Here is a 16339-nt window from a genome sequence, read left to right as displayed (position 1 = left end):
TCCCCTGCCCGGAAGGCGGGCCCTCCGTGGATGGGCGTGGCTACTTGCGTTAGCTGCATCTAAGTGGTCAACGCTAAGGGCCCCTCCTAGTGTGGGCGTGGCAACCGGCGTTAACCGCATCCAAGTGATCCTATCTAAGGGATCTTCCTCAGATGGGCGTGGCTACCTGCATTAACCGCACCTAAGTGATCCTAAGGGCTCTTCCACGGATGGGCGTGCCACCTGCGTTAACCGCATCTAAGTGATCCTATCTAAGGACCTCCTTGGGTGGGCGTGGTTACCGGCGTTAAACACAGCTAAGCGATCAAATCTAAGGATCCCTCCTTGAATGGGCGTGGCTACTGGCGTTAACTGCATCTAGGTGAATAAATCTTTTTAAATTTATCTTAGGGGCCAGCTGTGTGGCATAGCGGGTAAAGCCACCGCCTGCATTGCCAGCATCCCATATGGATGCCAGTTCAAGTCCCAGCTGCTCCATTTCCGATCCAGCTCTCTGCAGTGGCCTGGGAAAGCAGAAGATGGCCAAGTCCTTGGGCCCCTGCACCCGCTTGGAAGACTGAGAAACAGTTCCTGGCTTCTAGCTTCGGATTGACGCAGCTCCGGCTTTTGCGGCCAAATGGGGAGCGAACCAGCGGATGAAAGACCTCTCTCTCTGCCTCTGCCTCTCTGTAACTTTGCCATAAAAATTAAAAATTAAAAAAAAAAAAAAACCTCCACGTGAAGGCGCCATGAAATTCCCAAAAAGCCTCGGGCAGCAAAACTGCACTCTGGCCACACCTCTATCTCATAATAGAGGGTGGTAACTTGGGAGGGCTCTTTTTGCCCTTGACCATGCTTGAGGCTTCCCCAGACTCCCCCACCCCCTCTCTTCAGAGGTGATTCTCTGGCTTACTCATGATGTGTGGAGTGGCCCACACTCAGTGTTTTCTCTCCTAAATAAACTCTGCTCTCTTTCGATGTATGCATGCCTCTGCTTTGAATCGTATGTCTGGGAGAATAAAAATTAATATGCCTAGGTCCATAACGATTTCAGAGTCTTTGCACACTCAATTCCTTTCCTTAGATGCCCTATTTTCCCCTTACCCTCGCTCTCACCCCTGTCCTCTGGTTGGTAAGTGCCTGCCTATGTTTCAAGACTAACGGAAATGTCACTTCCTGTTTTAAGAAGTTAGATGGACTAATAGGCAGATGGGGTCCCTCTCAGCATGAGAAAGGGGACACAGTCCCTTTAAGAGTGGACAAAGTGCTTCTGCCCAAAGGCTGCCTTTAGCAACACTTAGCTTTATCATGAGAATAGGCTACACAAAATTACCAATTCCAGCCCTCTGCTGAGTTTTTAATCCCTTCCTCTGATTGGTTGTTATTCCAACCCTCTGATTGGTTGTTATTCCAGCCTCTTGACTGTTATTCTAGCCCTCTGATTGTTAGCTGTTTATTCTACTCCTCTCCTGATTTAAATCTATGTGGCTGCTTTTGTGTATAAAAGAGCTAGTACCCACAAGTTTCCCTGGCAACTCCTCCGTTGGAGTGTCCCTCCTGACTGCTGCCGCAAGAGGTGTCTCACTTCAATAAATCTTGCTTTGCATTCTGTCCGTGTGGAAATCCTTAAGCATGAGAGAAGAACCAAGATTGCCTTCATCATCTTGTAACACTATGAGACCCTAGATCAACCCTCCCAGCCAGGAAGTTCGTTTTTTTTCACATCACAGTCTGTAATCCCTGACACACTGTGCAGTAACAAACATGTTTACATGTCTCCTTTGTTTTCTAGACTATGAACTCCTCCTAGGCAAAAATAGCCCTTTCCCCCCAGCTTTATTGAGGTATTGTTGACAAATAAAAAATAGTGCTTTATTTTATATCAACATCTCACACAGTGTTTTAAACACTGTCAGGTTTCTGTAGGCTTTTGTTCAATGAACATTTGTTGACAAACAGTAAGGCATTATAAGAATAGCAAGGAATATTGTTGGCTCACAGATGATAGCCATGTAAAAAATTAAAGAAATTTGACATCCACACAGCCTAGGATCAGGAAAAGCTATCAGGTCCAGGAGTTCATGTGGCAAAACTAATAGGAAAGATAAGAGAGACCAGGCATATATTGAAAACAAATGTTGCATTCTAGTGTAATAGTTTGGGGAAAGGCCCAAAACATTTAAAGGAAAAATAAAGGGAATTGCTTTAAGCTTTAAACTTTGATCAAGTAGAAGGAACAAACTGAAATACATGACATGAGTGAAGGGAAGGGAAGCAGCCTGGGAAATCTTAGAAATGGACTTGAGAGTAACAGATTAGAACCTTGGCCTTGACCTTTGGGTCATGGGAGGCCTTAAAGTTTGTGTGTGTGTGTGTGTGTGTGTGTAAATATGGGTGGACAAGGGTGTGTTTACAGAGATTAGGAGACAATAAAATCTGAAAAAAAGGCTGGAGGGGCCAACACTGTGGTGTAGCAAATAAAGCCGCTACCTGCAGTGCCGGCATCCCATGTAGGCACCAGTACAAGTTCCAGCTGCTCCACTTCTGATCCAGCTCTCTGCTATAGCCCTGGAAAGCAATAGAAGATGGTCCAGGCCCTTGGGACCCTGTACCCATGTGGGAGACCCAGAAGAAGCTCCTGGTTCCTGGCTTCAGATCGGCGCAGCTCCGGCCATTGCAGCCATCTGGGGAGTGGACCAGCAGATGGAGGATATCTCTCTCTCTCTCTCTCCTCTCCCCCTCTCTGTAGCTTTGCCTTTCAAATAAATAAATAAATCTTTCGAGAGAGAGAGAGGTAGAGAAGACCAAGAAGATGGGAAAAAGTAAAGATCTTTAAATGATTATACGGGGACAAAGGTGTCGCTCCCCGTCTTCATGGGGGAACGACACTAAACCCTGCCTGTTCTTTCGTCTGCTCGGCCCTCCCCGGGTTTGCTGCTGGTTCTTCCCGGGTTGGCTACTATCCCTTCCACCTCCGTGGAAGGGCAGTTCCCCCTGGCCGCATTCCCCACTTCCGCAGGGGAGCGGCACACCGCCGGCCGGCTCTTTCGGGGGCTGCACGGGTTCCCTTAGATGTTCCCCATAGATGTTCCCGGTGCGTGCCGTCTCTCTCCTCCTTTATAGTCCTCTTCCACCAATCCCAACTCGGCCGCCCACACGCCGAGTACGCTGCTCTCCTCCAATCAGGAGCAAGTCCTACAATTTATTAGTTGAACTGGAGGCAGCTGTGCGGAAGCTGTTTACTTCTCTCCCAGCGCCATATTGTGGGAGAGCAGATGCATAGAATAAGTCTTAATTCGAGTAACAGTCCAGTCCGGATTGCTCCCCACAGATCCCCCTTTCTTTTTATTTTTGGCGTTGATACGCGCCTGTCTTCGGTGTCCCGCGGCACACACTCTGCTCTACTTGCTAGAGTTGCCACAGGCTCTTACAAGTCCTATCAATCAGGAAAACCGAATCCGGGTCCTCTCTTCGCCATTGTGAGGAGGTTTTTAGGCGCTGATGCATGCCTGTGTTCGGTGCCCTGCAGCGCATGCTCTGCTCTGCCCGCAGGGGCTTACAAAACCTATCAGGCAAACCGAATCCAAGCCTTCTCATTGCCTTATTGTGGGGGAGACTTATTAGTGTTGGTTCGTGCCTATCTTCGGTGACCTGCAGCTCATACTCTGGTCGAGCTTTGCTGGCGCTTACCGCCTTAAATCAGGCAGACCGAATCCAAGCCTCCTAATTGTTGCATTGTGGGGAAGCTTTACTGATGTTAATTCGTGCCTGTCTTCGGTGACCTGCGGCGCATAAGCTGCTAGCCGCCCGCAGGTGCTCATCGCCTCACTTGATTAGGCAGACCGAATCCAAGCTCTCACATTGCAGTGTTGTAGGGAGGCCTTTTTATTTCTCTATTTCTCTATCTCCGGGCATTCCTATTTCTCCCATTTTACTTCTATCTTCCAGCATTCCTATTTTTCTCACTTTACTTCTAAAACTTCTGTTTCTCTTATCCCTGCGGCTTTCCGGCACCTCGCCCCGCCGGCGGGTTCCCGGCTCTGCGCCGCTTCAGCCCGCGCGCCTCTCTCATCTGCGCAGCTTCCCGGCTTTGCGCGGCTCGGCTTCGCGCGCTCCGCGGTCTCCACGCTTAACCCTTTCGCGTCTGAACCACGGCCTACGCCAGCGTTCCCTATCTATTCACGCCCCGTGCTCTCTCTGCACGCGGCGGCTTCCGCGAGTAACACAGCGTAGCTTGCGTCTCCGCCACTAGGATTCAATCTAAGTTCCCCGGGCTAGCCTGGCGAATTCAACCCAGCGTACGTCTCCGCCCCACGATTTGGCTTCCCGTCCTTTGCTCCCCGGGCTAATCAGACGGATCCCAATCTGGCTTACGTCTCAGCTTCTGGTTTCAACTTTTCGCCCCCTATTCCCGGGCTAACTTGAGAACCCCAAAGTGGCTTTCGTTTCCGCCTCGGCCTGCCCCCCGTGGCTTCAATTTCCCTAACATTTTTCTCTACCCGGTATGTTTCCCCAAGCTTTCTTCCAACAATACTCCTCCCTCATTTCTCCTGGCCTCTCCCCACAGTCCGCGTCGGAGTCTGTTTGTTCTAGCTTTCACTTTCGCTTTCGACCTTAGAGATTTCTCCCAGCTTCCCCCCGTAGTCCGTATCCGAGTCTATGCCTAGGCTTTCAATAGCTTCTTCCGGCTCCTTTTTCGTCCGGCTTTTCCCTAGGCTGTTTCGAGTCTATGCCTAGGCTTTCAATAGCTTCTTCCGGCTCCTTTTTCGTCCGGCTTTTCCCTAGGCTGTTTGCTAGTTTCTCTCTCCGATATTTTCCCTAGTTCTTCCCGTTTCTTCCCGTTTCTTCCCTCCTAAGTTTGCTATCCGTCCTAGGTTTCCTATCCGAGCTAGGTTTCCTATCCGAGTCACGGCACCATTATGTCGCTCCCCCTCTTCGTGGAGGAACGACACCAAACCCTGCCTAGGCTTCATATCCGAGTCACGGCACCATTATGTCGCTCCCCGTCTTCATGGGGGAACGACACTAAACCCTGCCTGTTCTTTCGTCTGCTCGGCCCTCCCCGGGTTTGCTGCTGGTTCTTCCCGGGTTGGCTACTATCCCTTCCACCTCCGTGGAAGGGCAGTTCCCCCTGGCCGCATTCCCCACTTCCGCAGGGGAGCGGCACACCGCCGGCCGGCTCTTTCGGGGGCTGCACGGGTTCCCTTAGATGTTCCCCATAGATGTTCCCGGTGCGTGCCGTCTCTCTCCTCCTTTATAGTCCTCTTCCACCAATCCCAACTCGGCCGCCCACACGCCGAGTACGCTGCTCTCCTCCAATCAGGAGCAAGTCCTACAATTAATTGGTTGAACTGGAGGCAGCTGTGCGGAAGCTGTTTACTTCTCTCCCAGCGCCATATTGTGGGAGAGCAGATGCATAGAATAAGTCTTAATTCGAGTAACAGTCCAGTCCGGATTGCTCCCCACACAAAGGGGGTGAACACCAACGATTTACTGAGCTCTTCTTTCTCATACACCTCTAAACAAAGAACAAGGTCCTGCTATCTGTCCTGTCCAAACTTCCTTCCAGCTCAAGAGTGATATTTACAGAGCCATGAGAGAAAAAGAGGACCTGCGTTCTGCGAACCAAATTCACAGACTTACTGCAGAGACCCCACAGGGTGACAGTTCAGCCAGATGCCTCTCTCTCTCTCTCTCTCTCTCTCTCTCTCTCTCTGTCATTCTCCACATAAAATATGTTTTTTAAAAAATCAAAATGTCCAAAGGTACATCTGGAAAATGACATTTTAGCGAGCCCTCTCTCCCCCCCGGTTATTTCTTAGGCACAGCAAAATCTGAGAACCATTGGTCTAATCCCATAACAGTAAATTTCTTAGAACTGGGCCAGTTTCAGGCCGGCACTGTGGCTCACTAGGCTAATTCCTCCGCCTTGCAGCGCCGGCACACCGGGTTCTAGTCCCGGTCGGGGCGCCGGATTCTGTCCCGGTTGCCCCTCTTCCAGGCCAGCTCTCTGCTATGGCCAGGGAGTGCAGTGGAGGGTGGCCCAAGTGCTTGGGCCCTGCACCCCATGGGAGACAAGGATAAGTACCTGCCTCCTGCCATCGGATCAACGCGGTGCGCCGGCTGCAGTGTGCCGGCCGTGGTGGCCATTGGAGGGTGAACCAATGGCAAAGGAAGACCTTTCTTTCTGTTTCTCTCTCTCTCACTGTCCACTCTGCCTGTAAAAAAAAAAAAAATGATTAAAAAAAAAAGAAAAGAACTGGGCCAGTTTCCCAGGTCTCAGGCTCTAGAGAAAGTTTAACACTCTTCTCTTTGTCAGCTGTCTGCTGCTGAATGTCCCCGTGCCTTGTAAAGTCACAATACCACAGTTCTATCAGACATCCAGTAGAATACCAGCAGCAACACTATTAGAGGAGCTATTACAGGTGAGTCAGATAGAGATAGTGATAGTTAGAGAGAAGGAAAGACATGGAGAAAGATCTTCCATCCACTGATTCACTCCCCAAAAAGACCACAACAGCCAGTGTTTAGGCAGAAGCCAGAAACCAAGAACTTCATCCAGGTCTCCCATGTGGGTGGCAGAGGTACAAACATTTGGGCCATTTTCTGCTGTTTTCCAAGGTGCATTAACAGGGAGCTGAATCAGAAGTGGAGCAGCCAGGACTCAAACCAAGGCTTCTATGGGATGCTGGCTTTGCAGGTGGCAGCTTAGCCCACTGCAACACAACGCCAGCCACATGGGTAGATAATTTTGCTTCAATATCACTCCAAGGCCATAAGATCCCTCCTCTGAATTCTCCCTGCCTTTCCCTTCAACTCTCAGTTCTCTCTTTCACAGTATTCCCGACTCTGGGAGATTCCTTGCTTCTCCAGTTATACACAAATGAAAAAGGAATTCTCCCTAAAATAGTTCCAGTATTAGTTAGGGTAAAGATTATGAGCTCTGGAGTTGAAAATGTTTTCAAGTCATAGCTCCACAGCACGCCAGCCTAATTATGTTAACTTCCCTTTACCTGCTTCCTGAATTAAACAATGGGATTATTATTCCCACCTCAAAGAGTTACTATGTCATTAAATGAGAAAAAGTATCAAAAGAATTTAGCACTCTGATGTGAAAATTATTTGGTAACTGCACTACTTACAATGAAAATAATCATATTATTATTAACTGGCATAATTAAATCAATTAATCATATTAATTATTTTGTCAAATCATTGAAAGGAAGCACAAAATTTTATTCGAGACAGTGGTATGCTGAAAACTGTTTAGCAATTGGCTTTCCCAATCCCCTTTCCAAAAGAAGCCCTGATTTGTAGTGTTTGCCAATTTCTGTGGTGTAAATCCTCTCACCCTTGCTGATTTCAAGCTACCAAGAAAGCATCCCTGAATGCAAGGTGGGAAGATACGTGCTGTACATTGTATGGTATGTACACTCTACAGTGTTCTCCATTATCTACACATGGTACAATACAGTGAGGCCTTGTAAAGTATTTTCTTTTTCTAATGATTTATTTATTTATTTGAAAGTCAGAGTTACACAGAGAGAAGGAGAGACATAGAGACAGAGAAAAAGAGAGAGAGAGAGAGAGAGAGAGAGAGAGAGACGTCTTCCATCTGATGGTTCACTCCCCAGTTGGCCACAATGGCCGGAGCTATAACCAACCGAAGCCAGGATTTTCCTCCAGGTTTCCCACACAGGTGCAAGGTCTTGGGTCGTCTTCTACTGCCATACTTCCCAGGCCATAGCAGAGAGCTGGATGGGAGGTGGAGCAGCCAAACTCGGACTGGTGCCCATATGGGATGCCAGCAGGGCAGGCAGCGGCTTTACCTACTGCCCCAGCAGATAATTCTTTTATTTGCTGATTTCATTCCCTTGGGTAAATTTCCAAAAGTGGGATGGCTGGGTCATATGGTAGATCTATATTCAGATTTCTGAGGCATCTCCAAACTGATTTCCATAGTGGCTTTACCTTTGCATTCCCACCAACAGTGGAGTAGGGTATCTTTCCCTCCACATCATCGCCAGCATTTGCTGTTTGTTGATTTCTGTATGAGAGCCACCCTAACTGGGGTGAGGTGAAACCTCATTGTGGTTTTGACTTGGCAGCAATATACTTGTATTATCTTTATGAGTAATAGAATTAATTTCACCATAGTGTTCTGGTGGAAGGTAGTAGCAAGCTCAGACTGCAGGGTGGGAGACCTTCTATACAGGTGTCTGTAGAACAGAGAGGATGCCAATGGACAGGCATGCCTACAGGACAGCACCACTGGCTAGAAGAGGAGAGGCCAGCGATGAAAGACCTTGTTCAGAGCACAAGCAAGTCAAAGGAGGATTTTAAACTCGAGTAGAAAATAATCTGGTTTGGGCCAGCGCTGCGCCTCACTAGGCTAATCCTCCACCTGTGGCGCAGGCACCCCAGGTTCTAGTCCCGGTCGGGGTGCCGGATTCTGTCCTGGTTGCCCCTCTTCCAGGCCAGCTCTCTGCTGTGGCCCAGGAGTGTAGTGGAGGATGGCCCAGGTCCTCGGGGCCCTGCACCCACATGGGAGACCAGGAGGAAGCAGCTGGCTCCTGGCTTCGGATCAGCGCGGTGCACTGGCCGCAGCGGCCATTGGGGGGTGAACCAACGGAAAAGGAAAACCTTTCTCTCTGTCTCTCTCTCTCACTGTCCACTCTGCTTGTCAAAAAAAAAATCTGGTTTACATTTTTAAAAGATCCATCTTTAAAAAGAAAACAAAAAATCCCTCCATTGCTGCTGTGGGAAAAATGGATTGGAGGAGGTTGGAATGGAAACCCAAGGACCATCAGAGACATGGCAATAATCCAAGTGAGAAGGAGCTGGCGCTGTGATGCAGTAGGTTAAGTCGCTATCTGTGACACCAGCATGCCACATGGGTGCTGGTTCAAGTCCTGGCTGCTCTACTTCCATCCAGCTCCCTGCTAATGTTCCTGGAAAGACAGGCGATGGTAGCCCAAGTACTTGGGCCCTTGTCACCCATGTGGGAGATCTGAATGGATTTCTAGGCTCCTGACCTCAGTCTGGCCCAAGACTAGCCATTGTGGCCATTGGAAGATTTCTCTCTCTCTCTCTCTCTCTCTCTCTCTAATTCTGCCCTCCAAATAATTCTTGGGGGACAACATCCATATGGGAGAGGACAGTGATTTGGATTAGGAAAGCAGTAGTAGGGCTGAAGAGAAGCGGATGAGTCTGAAACAGATCACAGATAGAACACAGGATTGATAAGGTTTTATGATTCTTGGCTGCGTAGCAAATTAGGAACATTTCTCAAGTGACAAACCGGGACCAGAAAGCAAAGCAAAAGACACACACACACACATACACACACAGAGTATTGCTCTTTCTAGATCAGACAAGACTTTTTTGCGTGGATTTTGCATGATGGATGACATGAATTACAATTCCACTGAATTGCTTCTGCTAAGTGCCTTATGTCTCATGTAACATATGGCTACTGTGGCCTGCAAGAAGCCTTCGTTCTCAGTAAGTCAGTTTAATTGCCCACTAGGGATTACTGTGGGAATAAAGTGTTAAATAAAGCATGAGAAAATCTAATTTGTCATTGCTATAATGAAATCCAATTTGTTTCCATGTATAATTTACCAAAACATTTATATTATACTTTATATATTAAATAAAATTACAGTTAAGAAATAACATTGAAATGCTTGATCAAAATGCTGGTATTAAAAATCTCAAGTAGCAGTAAGTCCTAAAACGCCACCTTAAACAGATGGATCTTCACTAGTGTTCGGATTTTAGAGCCAGAGGAACCATATCAATAAGTAATTATGTACATGTTCTCCTAAGAGCAAAAGTTAGGGGCTTCCTTTTTTATTTTATTTATTTAAAAAAAAAAAAAACTTGTCTCATGGTTTTTTTAAAGATTTATTTATTTATTTGAAAGTCAGAGTTACACAGAGAGAGAAGGAGAGGCAGAGAGAGAGAAATATTCCATCCGCTGGTTCACTCTCCAATTGGCTGCAACAGCTGGAGCTGCACCAATCTGAAGCCGGGAGCCAGGAGCCAGGAGCTTCTTTTGGATCTCCCATGCGGGTGCAGGGGCCCAAGGACTTGGGCCATCTTCTACTGCTTTGCCAGGCCAGAGCAGAGAGCTGGATTGAAAGTGGAGCAGCTGGGACTTGAACCATCACCCATATGGGATGCTGGCACTTCAGGCCAGGCCGTTAACCCACTGCACCACAGCCCCTTCTTTTTTTTTTTTAAGATTGTATTTATTTATGTGAGAGGTGGAGTTACAGAGAGAGAGAGGGAAAGACAGAGAGAAAAAGTCTTCATCTGCTGGTTCACTCCCCAAGATGGCCGCAACAGCTGGAGCTGGACCAATCCAAAGCCAGAAACCAGGAGCTTGTTCCGGGTCTCCCACATGGGTGCAGAGGCCCAAGGACTTGGGCCATCTTCCACTGCTTTCCCAGGCCATTAGCAGGGAGCTGAATGGGAATAGGAGCAGCTGGGACATGAACCGTTGCCCACGTGGGATGCTGGTGCCACATATAGCATATAGCCCACTACGCCACAGTACCAGCCCCTGGGGCTTCCATTTTAATAGATCAGAATTCCTACCCAGGTACACAAACATTAGGGATGGTTTTCACATCCAAGATTAGGTGAAAATAATAGGCGAATGTGTGGAGTTGGAAATGCTCAGTCCAAGGCTCCTTTTTCTTTCTTTCTTTCTTTCTTTTTTTTTTTTTTAAGATTTTATTTATTTGTTTGAAAGGTAGAGTTACAGACAGTGAGAGGGAGAGACAGAGAGAGAAGTCTTCTGTTTGCTGGTTCACTCCCCAGATGGCCGCAATGGCTGGAGCTGCGCCGATCCGAAGCCAGGATCCGGGTGCTTCCTCCCAGTCTCCCAAGCAGGTGCAGGGGCCCAAGCACCTGGGCCATCCTCCCCTGCCTTCCCGGGCCACAGCAGAGAGCTGGACTGGAAGCGGAGCAGCCGGGACTAGAACCTGGTGCCCATATGGAATGCCAGTGCCGCAGGCACAGGATTACCCTACTGTGCCATGGCGCCTGCCTCCAAGGTTCCTTTCTCTTAAGTTGAGCTCTTGCCACAGCCTCGACCATGTAAGTTCCACTTCTCTGCCGTGTTCATGGCTGACCTGGCTCGGTGGCTCAGCTGGAGGCCTGGGATCCTCCCAATCCATCATTTTACCATCTCTGCTGTGTTGCCCTTGTCAGCATGGTAACCACAATGTCTGCACCTTCCAGCCGGCAGGGAAAGGAGAAGGGGAAAGGGATTGTATATGATTTTGGCCAAAGTCAAAAACAAAAGTTTTTTACAGTCTATTTAGATAGAGATCCAAATTAAGTCCATGCACTGTCATTATTTTGTATGTCTCTTAGTTCCTGCCTCTCTGTCTCTCTCTCATTGTTGGAAAAACTAGGTAGGCTACTTGTTATATAGTTTCCTATATTCTGGATTTTTCCAGTTCCATCCCTGGGGTTTCATGCATGATCTTTTTTCTTCTCTTGGATCTTTTACAAATGGCATTTAGATTTCAAGGCCTGGTCATGAAGTGGGAAGATAGGCAGCTACAGAGCAGAGCTGAGCTTTGACAGCTCTAGTTCACTTGCGCAGCAGAGGGATGTGGTCTGACAGCCCCAGCCAACTTGCTGCAAGCAGCCCCAGGAGACCCCCAAGGCAGCACTATAGCTCCAGCAGCCTGATGCACTGTGGGCCAGCTTCAGCGGGCCTGGGTGGCAGCTGTCCCTGGTTGGCACAGCAGCTGTGGTCAGCTTCTGTATGACAGCCTGGCCTGGCCTGGAGACTGCCGGGTCTGCACTGCCCAACCCCCTTTCTCTGTAACACCAAGTCCCTCTCCTTTCCTTGAAGGGGGGTAACCACAAGTTCCACAATGTTGCAATACCCAGCCCCAGCCAGAAGTATCCAACATAGCTGCAGACTATATCCTGTGATGACTTTAGGTCACTCTAATGTCATTATACTAAAATAACCGAGGCCAACACTCCAACTCCCATTATGCACCTGATACTTCTGATATTTCCAGAAAGAATAAAAAGGGGGTGGGGGGACAGAAATGGGCGGTAATCAAGCCTTGCCCCAGACTCCACAGACTTTTGAGTTTCCAATTAAGTCCCATCCCAGACACCAACCAACCATCTCCTATGCCTTCTGTTAATATAAAATGTACATTGTATAAAAGGATGACCCAAACCTTATTGATGGGGTCTTTTTTTAGGTGTCTTTTCTCTTTCTCTCTCTCTCTTTTTTTCTCTCTCTCTTCTCCAGTTATTTCTTGGCTGTATACCTCTCATTCATACTAAATAAATGCTGTTTTCCTATACAACTTGTATGCCTGCACCTTGAATCCTTTCATGCATGGAGGGAAGAGCCTGGAATAAGTGCAGCTGTGGGCCCAGGCACCACAACAATCAGACTCAGGTTTAATATTGGTGGGAATGTACTTCCAGCATGAGGAATACAACATCTGGTTTCCTTTTTGTGTCGGCAGGCATTGATGAGTGTTGCCTAAGCACGGTAGTTCATTAGACATTACAAGTTAGTATATCCTAACAGTTCTTTGGAGAAATTTCCACATCAACATTTCCATGACACAAATGTGACTGTGTCATAGACCTGAGTAAAGGTGGTGATGTCATACCATCCCTTTAGCAAGTTTCCCCTGATGTCCCAAACTGAAAAACCTCTTGCTATGCTTCCCATCCTTTTCCCCATTTAAAGCTTTAACAATGGGTCTGATAATAAATCTTTGTGGTTGAGGACACATTTGCGCATGCGCAGAGGGAACTCAGCCTGGACAGCCGCAGGGCAAGATACTTGGGCATGCGCAGAAGGAAAACTCTAGCCCATGGACCCAAACCCAGACGGACACCGGAGCTTAAATACACCAGAGCTGTTAGAGAAGCGAGAGGTCGTTGCTCGCAGAAGTGTGGAATTAGAAGTCCATCTTACTATGCTGGTCTGTTTTCTAAGTCCCTCCAGTCAGAACTGGCCTCAGCAAGTATTTCCTCATGCGACCTCTCCTCCCACCTAATTGGTAAAAGCTCTCCCCAGTTCCTCTGGTGGAGGAGAGAGATCTGAGTCGTTTCTCCTGCCTCCTTGCGGCTGGATGAATCTGTTCTCTTCTCCCAAGACGGGCATCACAGAGTGACTGGGAGCAACGGGCAGCACGCATTCCACTGCTTCAGCGTGCTGCGAGGTTTGCATCATGGGAAGGCCAGGCGGTTGATTCAGTAGTACCTGGATTTTACAAACACCTCCCGAGCACTGGGAGAGTACCCTAGAGAGGGGGCCGCGCAGTCTGCCTGCAGCACTCTGACTCCCGGCTCAACATCATCTTTCTACCCCATAGCCACAGCCTTTTAGTTTCATTTTCCCCACACCGTCCTCTGATCACCCATCAAGAAAACCCCTCTTGCTCATTAAGACCGAAACCTAAAAATTCGCAATTGATTGGTTGCCTAACCGCTTTCACTCCTACATACAACAGATGTTTATGGCATTTGCCTGTTGAGGATCTAGACAAAAAGGGACGATCTCTCCAGGGACTGCTAAAAGCAGACTCCAGTGCCAGGTACCTGCATGTCTGCATGCACATTCAATCCTGTGGACATTAACGCTTTGCACGGTGGCCACCAAGTGGCGATCAACTGAGCCCGGTCACAAGTTTTTGTATCTGGTTTGCCCCACAGAGACACATCTCTGTAGCATCTCAGAACCAGAAAACTCATGCTATTCTTGGGAGGACAGAACTGATCCAGATGGAATCACTCCTGAGAGGAAACAGAAGTTAATGAGGTTTCTGCTCCATTGCTATTTATTTTTCCAGCTTCAAGGCTCAGATTCAACTCTGGTAGGAGACAAAGCCCTTAGCAGTTACTTATCATTGGGTATTCTTTTGTTCCTATGTACCCTTCATTAATAAGATAATTAGAATTTGCCTATTTCCTGAATCCAGAGAGCATTATGTAAATCAGATTTTAAAATTGATCTTGTTGTATTGATTCTTTTACAACTCCTTCCAGCTCCAGATACCTCGAGCAGTGAATGCTATGTTGTGAAAGGTTGTTAATTGCTTTCCCTGGGATCAAACCTCTTCTTTGTAAATCATGAATCCAATAACCACAGAGAACCAAGATGAAGAATTAACTGTTAGTCCTACAAGAGTTATAATTGGGCCTAATGCAAATTTGTTTTCTGTAGCTTTTTTTTTCTCTTAACATTTTCTAAAAGAAATGATGACTGTGAATCTTTAGACTCAGCTTATCCATTGTCTTGGTTAACTCTGAGGCTTCCTTCCAACAATCTCTTCTCTCGGTGACTAAAACATCTTTCTCTCTTTTTTTAAACATAGTGTGTGGGTCACTGATGACTTTCCAAAATGCACCTACCAGTCCTGATTTTCTGTGTTGGTTGTGGTATTGGAGTTGGCAGGTGGTGGTGAGACTAGTGCTAGGATAAAAATTGCTAGTTCCCAACAAATTTAATCAAAGTCCTCTTGTGTGAGGAGGCAGAACAGAGCAAATATGTTGCACCTGCTATAGTACTATTTGAATTTAGATGAAGTTTCTGTGTATAATTTGAGTTCTACCAAGTAAGAGAAATAAAGACTATAATACTAAAGTTGAGAGAATACCAAACAAGCTACTATTGAACCTGAGTGACGACTTCCTAGGCAACTCCTGCTGCTCCATTGGCAATGACCATCAAGTGGATTTTAAATACGTTCCAAGTCTCAGATATTCCTTCGTTCAAATCGTGAGGCCTAGCAGCCTTTTCCTCTTGGTGTGGACTAAACCAAATGACTAACTTCAAACAAATAGGAAGAGATTAAATTGAAGTTCTGGGGCTGGCGCCATGGTGCAGTAGGTTAACCCTAAACCTGTGGCGCCGGCATCCCATATGGGTGCCATTCCTGGCTCCTGGCTTCGGATGAGCACAGCTGCGGCCATTTGGGGAGTGAACCAATAGAAGGAAGACCTTTCTCTCTGTCTCTCCCTCTGTAACTCTACCTATCAAATAAATAAATTTTTAAAAATCTTTAAAAAATTGATGTTCACTGATTTCCACGGCTAGGTCATGACAATGATGGCTTTCCCTCTCTTCTCTCTCTCTTTCTTGATTTATTCAGGCTACTGCAATGGGAAGAACATTCTAGACCTGAAGATCAGAGTGTCTCAGCAGGGTACTTGTACCTTAGGTTTTTTTCTTGGTGGGCAAACAAGTCACAGATGGGGTGATTTACATGTTGGGTTCTTTTACCAGCCAAGAAGTCTCAGTTATCTGAAAAGGGGAGGTTTTTCTCTGTAGTTAGCTGGCTTCAGGGGGAACAAACAGTGCTAATCCTGACCAGTCATGATCTAAAATTGGAGAACCCTGCTGGAGGGTCTGCCTTGTCAGCAAATTCAGGCCAAAAGGGCAATGATGGTGTTTGTCCTTGTCAACTCATTCATTCTGGGGGAAGCTGACGTCACATGGATACTCAGTAGCTCGGTGGAGAAGTCCTAGTGCAGTGATGTTCATGTCTAAAGGGCACAGGTGGAGAAGAACCGACTTGCAGCACCAAGGCAGCCAGATAGGTACATGAGCTCCCCTTGGAGGTGGTTCCTCCAGCCTCCGTGTAGCCTTCAGATGATTTCAGCCCCCGGTCTTTGAACTCTCCTCTCCCCCAGCACAGGCCCCGCCATCACAGAACAGAGACAAGCAACCAGGGGTAACCAATACCTGGGTTCTTCCCACGTTTATGGGAAAATGGAATCAAAAGACATTTATTTTAGTACAAAAATACTCAAATACATATTTTCCATGCACCTTTTTTAAAGATTTATTTATTTATTTGAAAGGCAGAATTACAGAAAGGCAGAGGCAGAGAAAGGAGGGTGGGGGCAGAATGTCTTCCATCTACTGGTTCACTCCCCAAATGACTACAATGGCCAGAGCTGAGATGACCCAAAGCCAGGAGCTTCTTCCATGTCTCCCACCTGGGTCGCAGGGGACCAAGTGCTTAGGCCATCTTCTACTGCTTTCCTGGGCACATTAGCAGGGAGCTGGATCAGAAGTGGAGCAGCCGGTATTCAAACCAGTGCACATATGGGATGCTGGCACTTCAGGTGGAGGCTTTACCTGCTAGACCACAGTGCCAGCCCCAATCCATGCACCTTTTGAAGATCCCTTGTGCAGGCTCCCTCTGTCAGTAGGTGGGTTTCCTGGTGTTGGTAGAGACATCTTTCCATGCCTCTACAAAACTTTCTTCTTAATACTTAAGAAGCAAATGGAATAGCATCTAGGAAATAAATGTGCTTTTTCTAGAAATATCTGCCCAGAGAGACCTGA

This window comes from Oryctolagus cuniculus, chromosome 9 (genome assembly GCF_051225735.1).
Source record: "Oryctolagus cuniculus isolate XC-2025 breed Fujian yellow rabbit chromosome 9, ASM5122573v1, whole genome shotgun sequence".
NCBI classification, from domain to species: domain Eukaryota; kingdom Metazoa; phylum Chordata; class Mammalia; order Lagomorpha; family Leporidae; genus Oryctolagus; species Oryctolagus cuniculus.
This window is presented reverse-complemented; position numbering follows the sequence as displayed.